Source organism: Anabrus simplex, chromosome 1 (assembly GCF_040414725.1).
Source record: "Anabrus simplex isolate iqAnaSimp1 chromosome 1, ASM4041472v1, whole genome shotgun sequence".
Lineage (NCBI taxonomy): Eukaryota > Metazoa > Arthropoda > Insecta > Orthoptera > Tettigoniidae > Anabrus > Anabrus simplex.
Genome location: NC_090265.1, coordinates 1,501,146,727 through 1,501,166,347, shown reverse-complemented (window position 1 = coordinate 1,501,166,347; position 19,621 = coordinate 1,501,146,727).

Genomic DNA, 19,621 nt, shown 5'->3' with positions numbered 1-19,621 from the left:
CCCGTTGCTTTGTTGATTTTCAAGAACTGAATTATTGTTACCACTTCTTCCTTGGTAGGTGGTTGAGAGTTTGCTTCTTTGATGCTGTCTTATTATTAATGTCCCACGAACTATTTTTTAGGTTTTCGGAGACGCCGAAGTGCTGGAATTATGTCCCGCAGGAGTCCTTTTACGTGCCAGTGAATCTACCGACAGGAGTCTGACGTATTTGAGCACCTTCAAATACCACCGTACTGAGCCAGGATCGAACCTGACAATTTGGAGTCAGAAGGCCAGCACCTCAACTGTCTGAGACACTCAGCTCGGCTGATGTTGCCTTGATAAACGAAGAATGTATCAGGCAATTCACTATTAAGGGGATTCTCAAAGTACATTGCCAGAAGGTTGCAGTTGTCTGTATCATGCTATCTTCCCATCTGGTCCTCTGAAGTGGAGGCTGGGTGGGTTATAGTGTCTGAGGTTCCTTTTAAAGCATCTGTATAAGCTTCTGCAATTGTTCTTGATGTTTTCATCCAATTGTGTCAGTTAGTCTTTTGTGACGTATTACTTGTCTTCCGTTCTGGCAGTTAACTTCCGTTCTTTATGATCTTATCCCTATCGTATTGTTTCTTCTGTGAGTTCCACTGTTGTCTGTCTCCTCGTCGCCGCTTCTTCATAGGTATTTGTTCACCAGGCATGCTTCTTCTGTTTTAGCAATGGAGCAGTCTTGGTGTCAACTTCTACTAGGTTGTCCCTCAATTCATCCCAATTGCTACATTCGAGAGCTTCCAATTTCTCTGTGAACCGGTTGCAAGTTGAAAGATTCTCTAAATGAAACTTAGTAAGCTTGAGTGACTTAGTTTTCTTAGTGTTCCGAGGTAGGAATCTTAGCTTTATTTTGGAGAGATGGCGGTCCGAGTCCAAATTGTCTCCTCTTAATACTCTTACATTCCGAATGTCTCTATATGACTTACTTGAGATAGCTACATGGTCTATCTGAAATTCTCCCAAGAGGTTGCTTGTCGGGAGGACGACAAGATAATATTTATATTAGTTTGATATAGCACAATGAAATAAAATGTACCATAATTGATAAGATACGTTAGGTGATCAAACGTGCTTAATAAAATATAATAAGAAGTAGGCTATGCTGAGGAAAATCGCGCAGTAAGGAAGGAACTAGGCCCAAAAGAAGATTACCAGAATAACAGTGCAAAATAATATATAAATATATTTTAACAAACATAAGTTAACGACCAGATAAAAATTTGGAAATGGAAGAAAAATCTAAAAAAGATGTGCCACATTTACAAAAGTATACAATATGCATCGAAACCAGAACCCTGAAAAGAAAAAGGACGCATGGGAAGGGAAAGGGGACTAGGATGAGAAACGATCTTCTTCACCGGGTAATTGAATAGTTTAGCAGTAGGAATAGATCATAAATGAGAACTGAAGAAGCTTTTTTTGCAAATAGTCCATAGCGCAGTTCGTAAGTAGAAAGTGTCTATGTGAAAGTTTTAAAGCGAAGCATTGCCACTCGACTGAGTAAAGTATTTATAATAGGCAAATGCCAGAATGAAGGTAAAGTCCAAATGTAAACAAATGTGTTATAAGCCTTGCTCACCGAGTTGCAGCAGATAATGTCCAGCTGAAGTTGACAATATAGCACAGCACACAGTTGTTAGCGTGTGTAAACCACCACCCCGCCACGATAGCCCGGCTCAAGGATGGATGGGCGGAGAGAACAATTTAAAGAGGAAAGGAAGTTTCCAGAAACGAAGCGAAGGCTATACACACTAGCGAGTTCTAGAAAGAATAAAGTCACGTGGTGCACAGTACACAAGCACGGCAAAGTGTAGCACAGCTGACGTAATCAGTCGAGTTCACAGTAGGTGAGCAGAGTACATCATGCGGCGAGCGTAGAATAGAAGCAAGCAGCGCCAAGCAAGGTAGGGAAACGTAGAGTATATACGGAGATCGTAATATTCTGGGTGATGTCCAAGTCTTCTGTTTCCTTGGTAGTCGCTTGAAGGCCTTTGAAGTTGAAGGCTTTATAGAGTCCCACTAGGCGCTCTACATTCCTGTTGGCCCGTAAGTGAGTTGGGTACTCTCTCAAAAAGTGTTAAAACTTGCGTTCTTTCCCTAACTGGGCGTTGAAATTACCAACCAGAATAATTGTGTTGTACTCTGGGACCTTGCTGATGATGTCCTATCTAGTTCTTCCCAAAACTTGTCTGTATTTTTCAAGGTTACGCTTATTGTACCCACTGATGGGTGCGTGAATATGTACTGCAGTGTAGACCTTGTTTGTGCACCGGAAGGTTGGAAAGGGCGCTCGGCTTCTGGGTGAGCTGAAGTGTATAACTGAATCCAGTATCATATGCTTTATAATAAAATCAGTCCCGAAGTGTGGAACATTCTTCATCTAATACCTCTCTAAAGTTATTATTTATTTATTTATTTATTTATTTATTTATTTATTTATTTATTTATTTATTTATTTATTTATTTATTTATTTATTTATTTATTTATTTATTTATTTATTTATTTATTTATTTATTTATTTATTTATTTATTTATTTATTTATTTATTTATTAACTGGCTTAGTAAGAAATGGCAAGAAATGTGGAAAATATGTTACTTATGGAGATTGTTGAATAATAGACCTGACCACGGTAAGTAAAAGAAGCAGGGGAAGGCCTAGGAGATGGTGGTTAATCTCAGCTTTAGATGATTTCAAGATAAGAGGTGAAGAAACAGAAGAGACCACAGTACAGTGGTAGTTCAAGGAGAGGATTATGGAAGCAAATATATTGTTCATAAGTATTTCCAGACAGGGCGATCATAGGCGTAACTGTCTGATAGGAAGGTGTTAATCACTGGCACATTTTGTATAGGTGTTTTGCCTACATCACTTTTTGATGTTCGTCGCTTATTGATCTTACACCTTATGGTGACTTGGGATAAGACAGAGAGGGAAGCGTTGGGTTCTTCGTTGTGTCATCTGTTAGATTTTGTCTGTTTTTGTATTTTTTATACACCTACCTGATTTTATGGGTAGGCATAGCACAAAACTACTCGTAATATACAGTTTCATCGTTATCTTGTTATTGCAGCTTCACTCCCACAGATTTGTACCTGAAATCATTTTCACTTGCAAACTGAAAATAATAATATATATTATACACTGAGCTCTCAGCCCAGAGGCTGGTTGTATTCGCTGCATTCCCAGTATCTGTAGCCGCAGAAAGCCCAAGCGACAATGAAAAAGCGTACTGAGGACAAGAGGAGCGAGGTAGTTTCCCGTTAATTTCCCCACTGCGGCATAACGCATCAGTCTGCCAAGCCCACCAATCCTAAAAGCCACCACACTTTCACACAATCCATCACAAGAACAGGCTATATTAGGGATAGCGTCACTAGTATCGCACTTATCTCAGCTACCTTCACACCGAGAAAGTCAAAGAAGAGACCGAGACAGGTTGATGAAAGTAACAAACTAATGGCTATTTAATTTACAGTACAATGCTCGACTTAGGATTTGTAATTCACAAATAGTTTTGCATTGATTCGAGCCACGCTTCTCCAGGCAAAGAAGCCATTGTGTTGATGGCAAATGTCGTGGTGTTATAAAAGCCAAGGCTCTGGCAACCGAATGACTCTCAGAATGAGGAGTCCCCCTTTACCATTCCAGCGGCCTCCTTGGAGGGCGGATGAACTGGTTGAGGTTTGGAGCATTTCTATTGTCCTTGGGGCAATAAACTGACCCTAAAGACGGATGATCATTCTGAAGGATAACGGAATAGGACCTGGACCCGAGGGCAAGAGCTAATGATAGATGGGCCTTTATGAGCCGTGGTGAAGGCTACCTATCTAGATAGAAGATACTTTGACAACAAACCAGATGACCCACAACCTCAGGAGGAAAGCCCCACCACCAGGCTTGAACTCTGAAGGCTTTGTGAGCAAAGGAAAATCAAAAGGAACTACTGGACCGATCAAAATGTTAACGACAAAGGCTTGATCAAGGGACTAATTGAATTTCGGATTGGAACATGGAACATCAGGTCAGTCATGGCGGGAGAATGAATCAGTTTGATGAAGTGCTGAACAATTACGAGTGCCTAGTGGCAGTCATCTAAGGAACGATAATTCCACAGGGAATTATGAGTCAAAGCAGACTGGACCTCGGGTGTTGAATTGGCCGTCCATAACAAGGTATTCTCGGCTGTTACCAAATGGATGCCGATAAACGATCGCATGGGGTGATAGCGATGGAAACATTTCTCTATAAAATTTGTATCGTCGGCTGCCACACACCATCACAGAACGTAGGCGAAGAAGTGAAAAATGCTGCCCATGCTGAATTGGAGGGTATCGTAGATGGACTACTACGTCATTCGATCCGCCTAGTGCTGGGTGGTTTTAATGCACAGATTGGACAATAAGACGAATATCGTCCTACTATCAGCCCAGATAGCGTACACGAAACAAACAATGAGAACGTGCCAGACTGGTGAATTTTGCTGCTGTTAGAATGATGATCATTAGCAGCATGCACTTCCCATCTAATGCGATTAAAATCACATGGACCTCGCCAGACGAGGTGGCGAAAAATCAGATTGACTACTTTTTAAGTGGATGGGAGGCTTCGTGGTTGTGTTGAACAAGTGTGAAAATTTCCTGGGGCTCATATGATTTCCGACCACCTTCTAGTGATTCTGAAATTACATCTGAAACTGTCCACTGAATGACGAAGGAGTAGTGAAGACGTGGCTTTCCATGACATCGACAGGCCCACAAATGAACAAGATAAAGTTACAGATCACCTTTCCTCGGAGACAAGGATAGTGTTGAAGGGAAATGATGGCAATGCGTGAAGCCGTCATTCGGAGGGCAAGTGAGGAGCTGCGGCGACAGACCAAACCTGCAAGAAAGCTGCGGTTTAATGACGAATGTGAATAATAATTATAAATAATGTTATTGACTTTACGTCCCAGTAGCAATTTTTACGGTTTTCAGAGACGCCGAGGTGCCGGAATTTAGTTCTACAGGAGCTTTTTCACGTGCCAGTAAATCTACCGACACGAACCTGACGTACTTGAGCACCTTAAAACACCACCGGACTGAGCCAGAATCGAACCTGGCGAGTTGGAGCCAGAAAGCCAGCGCCTCAACCCTCTGAGCCACTCAGCCCGGCAAGAATAGAATAGCAATACAGTAAGATTAGAACGGCTGAAATATCCCTTTAAAGATACAAGAGCAGCATACACGATGGAGAGGAGATATACAAACAGAATCATCAGATGGAAGAAACGAGAATATGTCAAACAACTATTGTCGAAAATCGAGAAATCAAAGAAATTGTCTCATTCCTTCTTCCGAATGACAAGTTTTGCGAGAGGCATTAACATACAGCACCGGGCGAGTTGGCTGTGCGGTTAGGAGCGTGCAGCTGTGAGCTCGCATCCGGGAGATAGTGGGTTCAAACCCCAATGTCGGCAGCCCTGAAGATGGTTTTCCGTGGTTTCCATTGGGTTGCGATAGGGGGATCCTCTGTCACCAGTCCTGTTTAATATCGCGTTAGAAAAAGTGTACCTTAATTAAGGCCACGGCCGCTTCTTGTCCCATCGTCACCATAAGACCTATCTGTGTCGGTGCGACGTAAAGCAACTAGAAAAAAAAAACATACAGCAGGCTTTAATCGTAACGTATGAAGATAGAAGAGTAATCTCTCCAGTGAAACAGTATTTGGAAGGTGTTCTAAAGAACTGCTCAATGGTAGAGCACCAATAGAAACAGCAGAATATGAGAGAGTACAAGTGATTGAAGAACAGATACCCGAACTAACAGCTACTGTGATAAGAATAGCCCTAGAGGCTCTAACAAGCCTCCGGGTAGTAGTGGTTTCACTGCGGAGCGGTTTGGGTAAGAGGTAGAAACAATGGTAGGAACACTGGGGCCGCTTGTTGTAGAAATCGGGTCAACTAAGGATATTCCATAAGAATGGAGGAAAGAGGCCGTGTGCCCGATTTTTAAAAAAGGCGACACGTCACGAAGGTAGCTAACTGTCGGGGAGTATTACTGCTTGAAAGAGATTGTAGGTCTTCACCTATCTAATACTCGGTAATCTGAAAGCATTGCTTGCAGGAAGTTTAGGCTCCTACCAGTGCAACTCTACTTCTGGACGTTCAACCACTGATCATATACTTGCACCATGACAATTGATGGGGAAGTTTTTGAGTTCGATAAAGACTTACTCCTCACATTACCGGGTGAGTTGGCTGAGCGGTTAGAGGCGCACAGCTGTGAGCTTGCAACTGCGAGATAGTGGATTGAACCTCACTTTCGGCAGCCCTGAAGATCATTTTGGGTGGTTTCCCATTTTCACACCAGCCAAATGCTGGGGATGTACCTTAATTAAGGCCATGGCTGTTTCCTTCTCATTCCTAGGGCTCTCCCTTTCCTCGTCGCCATAAAACCTATCTGTGTCGGTGCGACATAAAGCAAATAGTCAAAAAAATACCTCATATTCATCGACTTCCGGCAGACATGTGAGATTTTAAATCGATCTACGTTGTGGAAGATAAAGGAGTTTGGCATCCTCAGTAGATTGTTTAAAGACTGCTACTCTGCATCAAGCTGACAACTACGATTTGAGAATCAACTGTCAGCGCTCTTTACTGTTAGAAACGGGTTGCGATAGGGCGATCGTCTGTCACCAATCCTGTTTAATGTCGCACTAGAGAAAGTGAGACCTGCAACTGGCGCTGCTTGGAACCGAGACAGTCCTAGCATTTGCAGTAAGGAAGGACTGCTGGACAACGACGAGAAAACAACGTACACCGTATGTTTGTATCTCGTTACGAAGCATTTGGGTGCCATCAATCGATGACCATCATTTTGAAAGACTCGAAACGTTCATGTACCAGGGCTCAGTGTTGACGAATAAAAGTGAGATCGAGAAATTAAGTTCGAGAAGGAATACTGAATGCGAATCTTATTTATTAAAGTCTAAGCCACCTACACATTTTGTGTCCGAGGAGAACAAGATACATCCATATCTGATACGACTTTGTTATACCGCTACTGCTATATGGTTGTAAGACGTAGGCAATTCCACAGACACTTGAAGAGCGAAATTGTGCATTTGAAGGGGAGATTTTCCGATGTACAACACAGAGACTGGAAGATGCGATAGAAGGCACAAGAAAGAACTGTATCAGCAGTTTAAAAAACCGATATTGAGGATATGATCACAAGAACAAGTTTGCAGTGACTTGAACATGTTTGTAGACCAAGGGTACTCTCCCCAGCCGTGTATTTACTCATCAGCCCACTGGAAGATATTCAAGAGGTCGCCTAAGGACGAGGTAGAAAGAGAACTGTTGACAATGGAACAAGTTGAACCAACAGCCAGCATTGAGGATACGCGATATATCATCTGTAACAAATACATGCGATATGAACTACTGTAAGTATCTTGTCATGAATGAACTGGAATTTTGCTGGCCTTTATATGTTTTGTCTTCTGCCGTGGGCCTAAATTACCCCTTTAAGTGCAATAAATGATGATGTTTCATGCTTTAAGGACTATATAAACTTTTAATGATTCATCACCATAATAGCATTATCAAAGTTTATATCTGTAACTTACAAAACGTGAACAACCTTCTTAAAATATGAATGAAAAAGCTGAACAAGAGCATGTGGTTTTCATTAACCTGTTGCAAGTCCTGAACCTCTCACGTGAAAATATTAACATTTAACTTTTTGGGAAACAGAGATGAATTTTATTAAGCCTTGGTAAACAGGTTATAGTTTACATTTTTGTAATGTGAGAATCTAGATACTATTTGTTTTGCCATGACCAAATAAGTTAGTTAAGAATTGGCGTAGGAGGTAAATGCAAAGGTGAAGGATGTAATAGTTCAGAAATATTGTCACTACAATGTAAGTAAGAACTGCAAGTCTTGTGCCAGACTATTGCGTGGTCAACAAGTACTTACAGCTCCAAGCATGTTTTCACGTTTGCTTGCTTTAAGGACTATATAAACTTTTATCATAAGGACATCTTGAAGTAATCCTAAAGTAAATTATTTTCCTCGTCCTAAAGTGGCGCAGAATAATGTTCTTGGATTCATTAATGCAGCAACTCATGAACGAAGAAGAATGTAGTTAGTGGGCTATATATATATTTAAAAATGTAGGCATGGTACATGAAATATGGTAGACTGAATAGGGTTGAGGTTCTCAAGAGTTCGAAGTTTTTTCAGTGTTATTGCAAGGTCTGGAATGTAGGCTACGTGCTAACAGTTGGAAGGCATAATAATAGAAGGACTTGTTTTAAAGAGCTAGAGAACAAGATAATCAATCCATAACAACATTATCTGGAGAAGAAGAGTACGAAGAAGAAGACGAACTACTACTAATACTACTCCTGAACCTAGAATAACGGAGGTGTCTTGTAAAGATGAAGCGTAAAAGACAGAGACATTACAAATTCTCAGCGCCTACAAACATACTTCGCAATACGACTGGGGCTGGAAAAGTGCGATATCGGGTAGGAATGTGCTATAAGAAAGTGCCATACTCAGCTGTGGGCCTACGACTGTCACCTATATTTGTTTTGTTTTGTTTTGCTATCGGTTTTACGTCGCGCCGACACAGATAGGTCTTATGGCGACGATGGCACAGGAAAGGGCTAGGACTGGGAAGGAAGCGGCTGTGGCCTTAATTAAGGTACAGCCCCAGCATTTGCCTGGTGTGGAAATGGGGAAACCACGGAAAACCATCTTCAGGGCTGCCGACAGTGGGGTTCGAACCCACTATCTCCCGAATAATGGATACTGGCCGCACTTAAGCGGCTGCAGCTATAGAGCTCGGTGACCTATATTTCACCAGGTGAGAAAACTTGATGCAAGAATGTAAGAGATGTAAGAATATTAGAGGTGGTTGTAAGAAATTACAACTTTGCAGTTTCCAGAGTTAAACACCAGCTGATGGTGAAGACGGTACTTGAAACGGGGAAGTTGTGTCATTCGAACCGTGACGAGGTGGCCACAGATTGCCATCCTGCCATCTCGCACTGTCTCCTCGCCAACGACAATGGCACATCTTTATTCATGAGGACAGGCTGCAGGTGGATGGATTCTGGGAGAGAACCATGCTACGTAGATAACATAATTGGAACTTGGCGTAACGTCTCTCTCTTGCTCATTTGTCAAGCCAGGAAGTCTTCTCATTCATTATATGGCTTCTTCATTTGATATTCAGTTTGGATAAGGAAATGTTTGTGTAGTGCATTACAATTCGATGCAAGAAGCCATGACCAGGAAATGTCATTTCAAAGCCGTAAGATTTATTCATTAAAAAATGGAGTAGGCAAGGTGGAAGTTGAGAGTAAGAAACAGAAAGAGACGGAAGATCGGTGAATGGCCGGCGTATGACTCGTCCTCTGAGAGGGGACAAGTAATTTATGTTTCACTTTGATAAGTTTTTTCACAGGAAGTATGGGACACTTCATTAGTATTCAAGCTTACAATTAGTTTTCGAATGCAAAATAGGAGACTACGTCCAATGTTCGCCTCTCTACTGTATGTTGACATAGCATGGCTATTCATTAGAATGTCACTACGCAGACAATTAATTAGGGTCGAGAAATTAATTCCCTGGAATTACCATCAGCTATGACCGTATGTTCAGCGGTGCTACAATTCCAGGGGACGTGTTAGAACAGTTGTCCTAGTAAAGTCGTATAACGCTATTTGATATAATTTAACTTTCTGATTAGTATTATAATACGCCAGCTTCCGTCTTGAGGACAAAATATAGCATCTACCATCGATAGTATCTCGAGATAAGTAGTTTAATTACGTTTGTGTTGGGCACGATTATCAGTAACTTCCAATTCACATTTCAAGTGACAGTAAGCTATAAATGGAAAATTACAGAACGCTTCATTTTATTTACTGGAATAGTGGAGCAATTATAGATTATTATTATTATTATTATTATTATTATTATTATTATTATTATTATTATTATTATTATTATTAATATGTCCGGCTCCATGGCTAAATGGTTAGCGTGCTGGCCTTCGGTCGCAGGAGTCCCGGGTTCGATTCCCGGCAGGGTCGGGAATTTTAACCATCATTGGTTAATTTCTCAGGCACGGGGACTGGGTGTATGTGTCGTCATCGTCATCATTTCATCCTCATCATGACGCGCAGGTCGGCTAAGAGAGTCAAATCGAAAGACCTGCATCTGGCGAGCCGAACATGTCCTCGGACACTCCCGGCACTAAAAGCCATACGCCATTTTCATTATTATTATTATTATTAGGCTATTATTATTATTATTATTATTATTTTATTATTATTATTATCTTGGCTCTTTAGCCCGATTTATTGAGATCAGAACATAAAATGTGGATTTAGCCAGTTTTACGACCGGAGTTCTTCCCACCGCCAGCACTATGTGTATGATTATATTCACTGTTGAGTGTTTCTACTGTGGTTTGCAGCCTTGTGTTGTATGTAGATAGACATATGTATTATGACGATCACAAACATCTAGTCTCCGAGCGAGAACCATATCCAGTTAAGATCCCTGCCCGGCTGGGAATCAAACCCGGAGTCACATGAACCGAGGCCACTAATCTGACAATTTCAGCCAAGGAGCCATACCAAATAGAACTAGGTACTCCCAGCTTATTAGGTCGTGTCGAACAGTACAGGCCTAAGAGATGTACAGAGCAAAAGTGGCCAACCGCACACAGGCGGGAACCGAATCCACCATTGTCCCATTGCTATCTGATCGTAAGTAACTAACGTTAATGACACCCAAGCTACCCTTCATCCATGTTTGGGGCCTTCATACTCAGAACCCTATTATTGACGAATGAATTAGAAATTCTTCGCTAGTCCCTCTGAAAGAATGGCAGCAATTAAAACATGACACTGGTACAATATATTGCCCTCCGAACCCAGTAATTGTGTCCAAGCCAGTTGTAGAGCTTTGTGGTGAATTTTAGATAATAGCTGGTGACCCAAATTATTTTTGACAGCTTTGAATTATGGCTTCCTAGAGGGATGATTGTTTGAAAAATATAAATCTTAACGCAGTAGCCTAAAATTGGACTGGCTATGTAATTTTATTCTAGCACAGCAGGCGTCTTTCTACGTAATACAAAAATTGTATTTTTATAGTCTTTAGTTGAGTGCGAAATGTATAATTCGATAAAACTGTGCAATTTTGTGGCAACATGATGGTTAGAAGGTCGTCTTTTAAATGCATGTTTCATGCAACTAAACCAACTCTTAGTAAGAGGGCTGGTAAGGGTGCAGTCCCCATAATATATCACCGGCTTCTGATAATCACAGGTTGCCTTCCAAGAGGAGATTGGAAACGCTAACTTTCAAACCTCCTGGCACAATCAGCCGTCTGAATCTGCTAAAGGAATGTTCCACAAGAATATTTTAGACGATGTAACGGTATCTCATTTATTTATTCTCTGGTTTTACGTTCAGCTATGAGGTAACATTGGTAGATAGCGTTGTTACATTGCTATGACTGAACTTGAATGCACTTACGATATTAATTACTCGTATCATATAAACCAGCATGTTGATGGTAATTGTGTTATAGTGATTAGCGATAGCGGCTTCTGTGCCTTTGTGGATCAGTGGTAGAGTGCTGACCTCCGGATGTTAAGACCGCGGGTTCAGACTCAGCAGAAATAGTCGAATTTTTGAAGGGCGACAAGTAGTCCATTCGGCATTCCATGTCGTACGATGTCGGCATGGAAAGTATCTCTAATGACACATTTGGTGTTTGCAGATTAAAAATTTATTAACACTCAGCCACAGATCGATCAATATTAATAGGTTTCTCTGCCATCTGAGAGAATACAACGAAACGTACGAATTGAAACGCAGGCAGCCTAAATGATTTAAAATCAAAATGTCTGCACACAACAGCTTACGCCATACTTTTGTTCTTCTTATTATTATTAATTATTATTATATCCGCCTCTGTGGTGTAGTGGTTAGTATGATTACCTGCCATCCCCGGAGACCCGGGTTCGATTCCCGGCTCTGCCACGAAATTTGAAAAGTGGTATGAGGGCTGGAACGGGGTCCACTCAGCCTCGGTAGGACAACTGAGTAGAGTTGGGTTCGGTTTCCCCCTCAGCCATCCTGGAAGTGGTTTTCCGTGGTTTCCCACTTCTCGTCCAGGCAAATGCCGGGATGGTACCTAACTGAAGGCCACGGCCGCTTCCTTCCCTCTTCCTTGTCTATCCGTTCCAAACTTCCCCCCCCCCCCGCAAGGCCTCTGTTTAGCATAGCAGGTGAGGCCGCCTGGGCGAGGTACTGGTCATCCTCCCCAGTTGTATCCCACGACCCACTGTCTGAAGCTCCAGGACACTGCCCTTGAGGCGGTAGAGGTGGGATCCCTCGCTGAGTCCGAGGGAAAAACTTACCCTGGAGGGTAAGCTGATTGAGAAAGAAGAAGGAATTATTATTATTATTATTATTATTATTATTATTATTATTATTATTATTATTATTATTATTATTATTATTATTATTATTATAATTATTGTACTTCGATATCCAGCACGGTCTAATTTAAGAGTAGGTAACCTATTCGCCTAGTCAAAAACAAGACTGGAAACCTGGACATTATATGTATCGTCCCAGTTGCAGAAGCCTGGGCTAACGGCGTAGGTATCCATTCTGCTGATCCCACACCTTCCTTTATCTGTAAGTCGTAAACTAAACAGCAACTGCCTCTTAGGGTAGAGGAGTAGAGAAGCCGTACACGCTGAAAATGTATTCTTGTTATGACGTAATTGTAGCGTTGTATGAGAATGTTGAAAGACTTGCACTTATTCTTTATATTAACTACCTGTAGTACCCGTTGTTGACAGGGCGATCACTTAGCATGTCCGTGATAACATCCCTCATACTGTTCCCGATATTCTAGGCACATAAGTAGACATGCCTCTCCATTTCAGCAGCTTGTCGCTTCCTTGCTCTCTTTGGCCCTTTGCAGTTTCATATTTTTTGCATTATTGTTGATTTTGATTTAATCTCTTTCTTCCGGTATAAACGAAAGCCAAGCATCTGATTAAAATTCAAAATGTACTGACAGATGTAAAAAGCCTTAAAACGTTGCCGGAACGTTCTCCATACCAACTGTGTTTAGAGTCTATAGAGCTAGTTCCCGGCTCTTGGACTTTTACACGACTGCTAGAGATGTTTCACTTATTTTTCACCAGAACTTTCTTCGTATAAAATCAACCGTAAGTAATAATTTTGTGTGGCTATATCTAGCCGAGTGCAGCCCTTGTAAGGCAGACCCTCCGATAAGTATGGGTGGCATCTGCCATGTGTAGGTAACTGCGTGTTATTGTGGTGGAAGATAGTGTTATGTGTGGTGTGTGAGTTGCAGGAATGTTGGGGACAGCACAAACACCCAGCCCCTGGGCCAATGGAATTAACCAATTAAGGTTAAAACCCGCGAACCGGCCGGGAATCGAACCCGGGACCCTCTGAACCGAAGGCCAGTACGCTGACCATTCAGCCAACGAGTCGGACATCAACCGTGAGTGATATAGGTCTACACCGACTTTTATGCATTAGGTTCCTTCTGAAGCACCCCTTCTGCTGATTTTTTAACAACTGTATGCTAATATCCTACTCGACCTTATTCTAAACTGAAATACTAAGTTTCATTTAAACCCACCCACATTCCTCTGGTGCAGTGACAGACACAAACAAATAATAAACTGAACTCGACACAATGACGTCAGTATTCTCGTCGGACTGCAACATTAACCGACTGGGAAGTCACAGTCAAACGCAATGCTATCATAACACATGCTCGATGAAACGAAAAAGGGCACAGTTTCTCACTTTTCACGAACAGTACTACGCTGGTATTCTAACAGTGCCATGTTCTAGAGCTGGAATGATCCAGCCACAGACAACAGTGAACACCGCTCTACCGTGAACACCTCCAAATCCTATCAGAGCCTCATGACAGAGATCGAATAGCTGGAATACCATTATATCCAGTGTGTCACGTACCAGTAGTTATCAGAACATGTATGAACCAGTGGAAGAAAGGAAGTTTTTTAACTCACCAGCTACTTCCTACCAGTATTCAGCCAGGCTTCTGCACTCGGATAGGTAACTCCCTTAGACCACACGCCACGCAGCAGTAATGCCATCTATCGGAGATGAGCGGTAGCAGAAGAGACAAAGCACATCACAATGAACAGCAGTCAATGTGCTGTTGTCGATATTGTAGGCCTTTTCATTTCGTTTTCTTTCCACTCTGAGAATTACATCATCTAATGTAAAGGGATTCTTCCTCCATTCATGATTACCTCTTGTCTTATTCTTTAAACGATCGTTCCTTAACGATTTTTTAAAATCTCATTTCGATAATTATCTTCACAATTTTCCTTATCAGTATGGGCTGATGACTCAATAGCGCTGATTGGGAATTAGAAGTGGGGGGGGGGGAATGTAAGGACAACAAAAAGTACCCGGGTTTGTGGAATGTAGCGGGTGGGAGGGATATATACAGAAAAATCACAGCTGAAACAAATAAGCTACAAAATGGTAAGCGACAGAGAGATAAAGGATGATAGTTTACCAACTTAAGTGTCGTAATAATAGTTTTTGTGATTTTGATTCAATAGTAGGAATAAAACTTTCATCAAAGGAACAGTATTACATATGTATTACAATTAAATAGACGTAGGGCGTGATTATACAATTAAAAATCATTTAGTATGTGTCTACATACTAAGAAACTAACAGACACGAAAGAGATTGCCAGACTGACGAACGTGCGCGGTAAGCGGGTGAATCATACCTCAGTGTCCATGATCTTGGCAAAGAAACGGTACCCTTGCTATCCTTCCTCGCAGCACATGTAGAGTCTCCACTACTTGCTGTGGCGCTATAGAAGTCGGTTAGCTCCGACGAACGATATTTTCTGCGTATTTCCGCTAAAATGTGTGTTAATAATTAGAGAAAATAAAGGAAAGAATAAGCTGATAAGACAACAGGGATTGTACATTTTGCTTTTCTTAAAAATAATTTCTATAATTCCTAGTTTCAGTTGGCTGAAATGGAATAAAAATGTAATATTTTCTCTACAAATTGGGGTGGGCCGACTGGGTCCCCTCACCTCCCTTAATCGCCGCTACTGCTGATGACCAGGCGGTTTTTAACCTTAAAACAATGACAACAAAAGTCACCACCATCGCCATTTAACTCTATTGAAGGATATTTCCATGCTCAGCGTTGATTGATATGAACTAAGGAACAAAAATATAAATTCATTAGTATCTCTGTTATCATTATCGGTATATAAAACTGTATCAGACATAAATTATTGGAAATTGTGTTGTCTATAAGCTTTTTATCGACAAGACCACTAATGACATTGATATCTGTGGAGTTCCTGCTCAAAAGGTGCTATTTCCATTTCATATTTCTGTTTAGTATTTCGTCCACATCCATTACAGTAGTTGAATACAATGGAATCCCATGAGCAATCCAGACCCGACATATGTAATTCTTTAAAAGTAACTTAGTACCTTACCCGATCATGGCTATGTTCCATGTGCCCTTTACTATACGTTTCCTTACGTTTCTTCACAACTTTCTTAGGGTGGAAGTAGCGCCTTGTGAACAGACACTCCTCATCTGATAATAAATGTTAGCCTCTCCCCTTAACTACCATTTCACCCAGCGTGGAGAAAATTTATAGCCTAGACGGTAGTGCCTTATTGTCCGACTTTACACACTGATTTTGATTAAATACTGTTCACTGCGTTTACTCGTGATTCGGCGTTGATATAAGCCACACAAGTCTAAATTCACCAATGTGTTATGTTACCATACCTGGACCGGAAAACTGTATAAGGTAGTAAATGATAGGAAATTTATATTCTCTATAACGTTTGTTATGTAGTATTTATCGAGCAGTAATAACGTAGACATTTGAGAATTACATTTTAGACCTTGCACTAAACTAATATTTTGCCCAGGATGAATACAATTATTTACAGCTTATAGTGTAGTGTCTTATTATTCGACTTCACATACCAATTTTCGTTAAATTTTGTCAACCCAGTTTTTTCATGGCTCTGCGTTGATGTGGTCTACGCAACAAAAGGTTAAATTCACTGATATCTCTGTCCGGCTCCATGGCTAAATGGTTAGCGTGCTAGCGAGCTGAACTTGTCCTCGGACGCTTCCGGCACTAGAAAAGCCATACGCCATTTCATTTCATTTACTGATATCTGTGTTATCATAGCCGGTACGGTAAGACTGTATAAGGCACAAATGACCGGAAAATGTATTCTATATGACTTTTGTTGCATAGTATTTATGGATAGCGGCACTAATAACATAGATATGTGAGAGTAGCATTTTACACCTTCCTCTAAACTACCATTTCACCCGGAGTGAATGAACTTATTTACAGCCTAGATTGTAGTGCCTTATTCTCAGACTTTACATACCGATTTTCTCTAAATTGTGTTACCATTTGCTCGTGGCTCTGTGTTGATTTGTACTAAGCAACAAAAGTATACAATCATTAATATGTCTGTTATCAGAGCCGGTACGATAAAACTATGTAGACGACGGCAAATGCTCTGAAATTGTATTCTCTATAACATTTGTAATGTATTATTTATCTATAGGACCACTAATAGACATCTGAGAATTAAATTTTAGGTCTTCCCCTAAACTATCATTTTACTCAGTGCGAAAAAAGTTATTTATACCCTAAATTGTAGTGCCTTATTCTCCGACTGTACATACCAAATATAATTAAGTACTGTTCAGCCATTTTTCTTGTCATGCGTGTATAGACAGACAGACAGACAGACAGACAGACAGACAGACATACAGACAGACAGACAGACAGACAGACAGACAGACAGACAGACAGACAGACAGACAGACAGACAGACAGACAGACAGACAGACAGACAGACAGTGATGACGGAAAACTAAAAACTGCATTTTCTTCTTACTGTGGACACAACCGATACAAAAATACCATTTTTTTTTAAATTATGAGCAGGATACAGATAAAACTCTCATATTATATAATACAGTAACGTTATCATAGACAGCGAACCCGGTCACTAAAGCCAAACGATATGGCTGAGAATATATTCAAACTACAATGAACTCTAGTATCTACAGGTGGTTTGTCCGGGTGGCAGTGGTATTGGTAGGCCAAGGTCCTTAATGAACTGTCATCAGCTCTTTTTAAGAAAAAGTAGGGAACGCACTCTTTGATCTGCATGAGTAAACAAATAACAGGTATAAAGCTATGAAGAGTTAAATAAACTTTAACCTACGGAACTTAGTAGTGTTGTGGTTAGAGTTCTTTCACTAGTGGTTTCAACATCACAATAACATTTACAGGTTTTTGGTGACGCTAGATTGGAAAAGGCTTAGACTGGGAGGCTGAGGTCTGAACCCATTACCTCCTACATGCAAGCAGCACCGCTTGGTTAACGCATTGAAGGAAAAGAAATGACTGAATGAAATCAGACAAAGAACAATGTTGAGAGGTCAGTGCAAGTCCCATCGTCTCGATCCATGTCTCATGAATTTTTAAATCTCTGCAGAGATAAATCCGTTACTCTTTTTCCTGAAATAAAGGAAGATCTCAGAACAGCATTTATAACTGTCTGAAATCAAACTAGCGACCTTCTGATTTCTAGTTAGGCACGGCATCCCGTGACCAAACTCGCCCGATTTTGTGTAATTTGAGGCACGAAAGTGTATCATTAATAGCGTTCTAGTTCTGACTGCATCTGTTACAGTAACCTATGACCCCTGACATCGTTTCCCGAGATAGCTAAGGAAGATTGGGGAACATTCTAAGCAATGGCAGGTAATTTTATTTCGTAAACACTCACCTCTACGTTCAGTTTCCTACAGAGATCATCTCGGCCCACGCCAGAACCTTGCAATAGTGGCGTAAGAAGGCAGGCTCTCACAGATCTTACTTATTTCTTATTGGCCGAGCGAGCTACTGAGCATTTCGGACCCTATAACTGATAACTTGCATTCGGGTGATGGTAGGTTCGAACCCCACTACCGACAAACCTGAGGTGGTTTTCCGTGGTTATCCGTTTTCATACCAGGCAAATGCTGGGGCTTTACCTTAATTAAGGCCACAGTCGTCTATTTCCCAGACCTAGCTCTTTCGCATCCCATCGTCGCCATTATACTTGTCGGAAATGAGTTGAAATCCAATATATAAATATTTATTATTGGCTACTGCCATAATCTATTGATAGGTCTATACGTTAGCTATCAAGAATTCGATTCATAGTTGTAATGTACTTTCAGAGTTTCCCTAGCAGTAGGAAGGACATTTCGTGACGGGGTTCGTTGAACTTTGAAGGAACAATTGAAGTCTTGTATAGTGCCAAATATAGTCATTTAGGTTTCGAAAGTAGCTACTTATGTCACAAGGGAGGTAAATAGTACAGTGTTGTTTCAAAATATCCGAGTCTCAAAATATCAGAATTCTAGAGGATGGTTAAATCATTTGCTACCTGGACGAGTCTCAAAATATCCGAATTTCCAATCGTAGTACTATTTTAAAACACCGTGCATATATACAATATTTTCATATATTATTGTTAGCGTAAGAGCCTCCGTGGCTCAGGCGGAAGCGCGTCGGCTTCTCACAACTGAGTTCCATGGTTCAAATCCCGGTCACTTCATGTGAGATTTGTGTTGGACAAAGCGGAGGCGGGACAGGTTTTTCTCCGGGTACTCCGGTTTTCCCTGTCATATTTCATTCCAGCAATACTCTCCAATATCATTTCATTTCATCTGTCATTCATTAATCATTGCCCCAGAGGAGTGCGACAGGCTTCAGCAGCCGGCACAATTCCTATCCTCGCCACTAGATGAGGGCTTCATTCATTCCATTCCTGGCCCGGTCGAATGACTAGAAACAGGCTGTGGATTTTCATTCATTGTTAGCGTATGGCTTTTATTGTCGGGAGTGTCCGAGGACATGTTCGACTCGCCATATCTGTAGCTGCTCCTCCCGGTACACCCCAGGGTACTGAGCTACATGTACCGCTGTGTGAGGGTGTTGTCTGTGAGGTGTAATTTTATCGGCTAGGAATGGGAAGCGGTCATGGTCTTGAGAAAGTTAACCATCCTGGCACTTGCCTGGAGTTGAAGTGGAAACGGAAAACCATTTCGAGGATGGCCGACGGGCGATTCGAACCCACCTATCTCCCGATTACAGAGCTAGCAGCCATAACTGGCCATGACACAACGCACCGAGCTGACCTCTCCAGTATTATTATAATAAAAACAAAGTAATACCAAAAGGTGCGGAAACGTTCAGTTTAGAAATTATACCTCAATCGTGAGGTGGACCTGACGTAATTAGATACCATGAGAGGTATTTACATTCTTGATATTCCCTTTCTTATGTAAAGAATGTACTAAATTTACCTTCCAGTCCTCCGGGAGTTGTTATTACTCCCATATATCAATGATTGTCTTATGCAAGACGTTTATTGATCCTTCCGAGGCGTATTTCCAGTTTCGCTA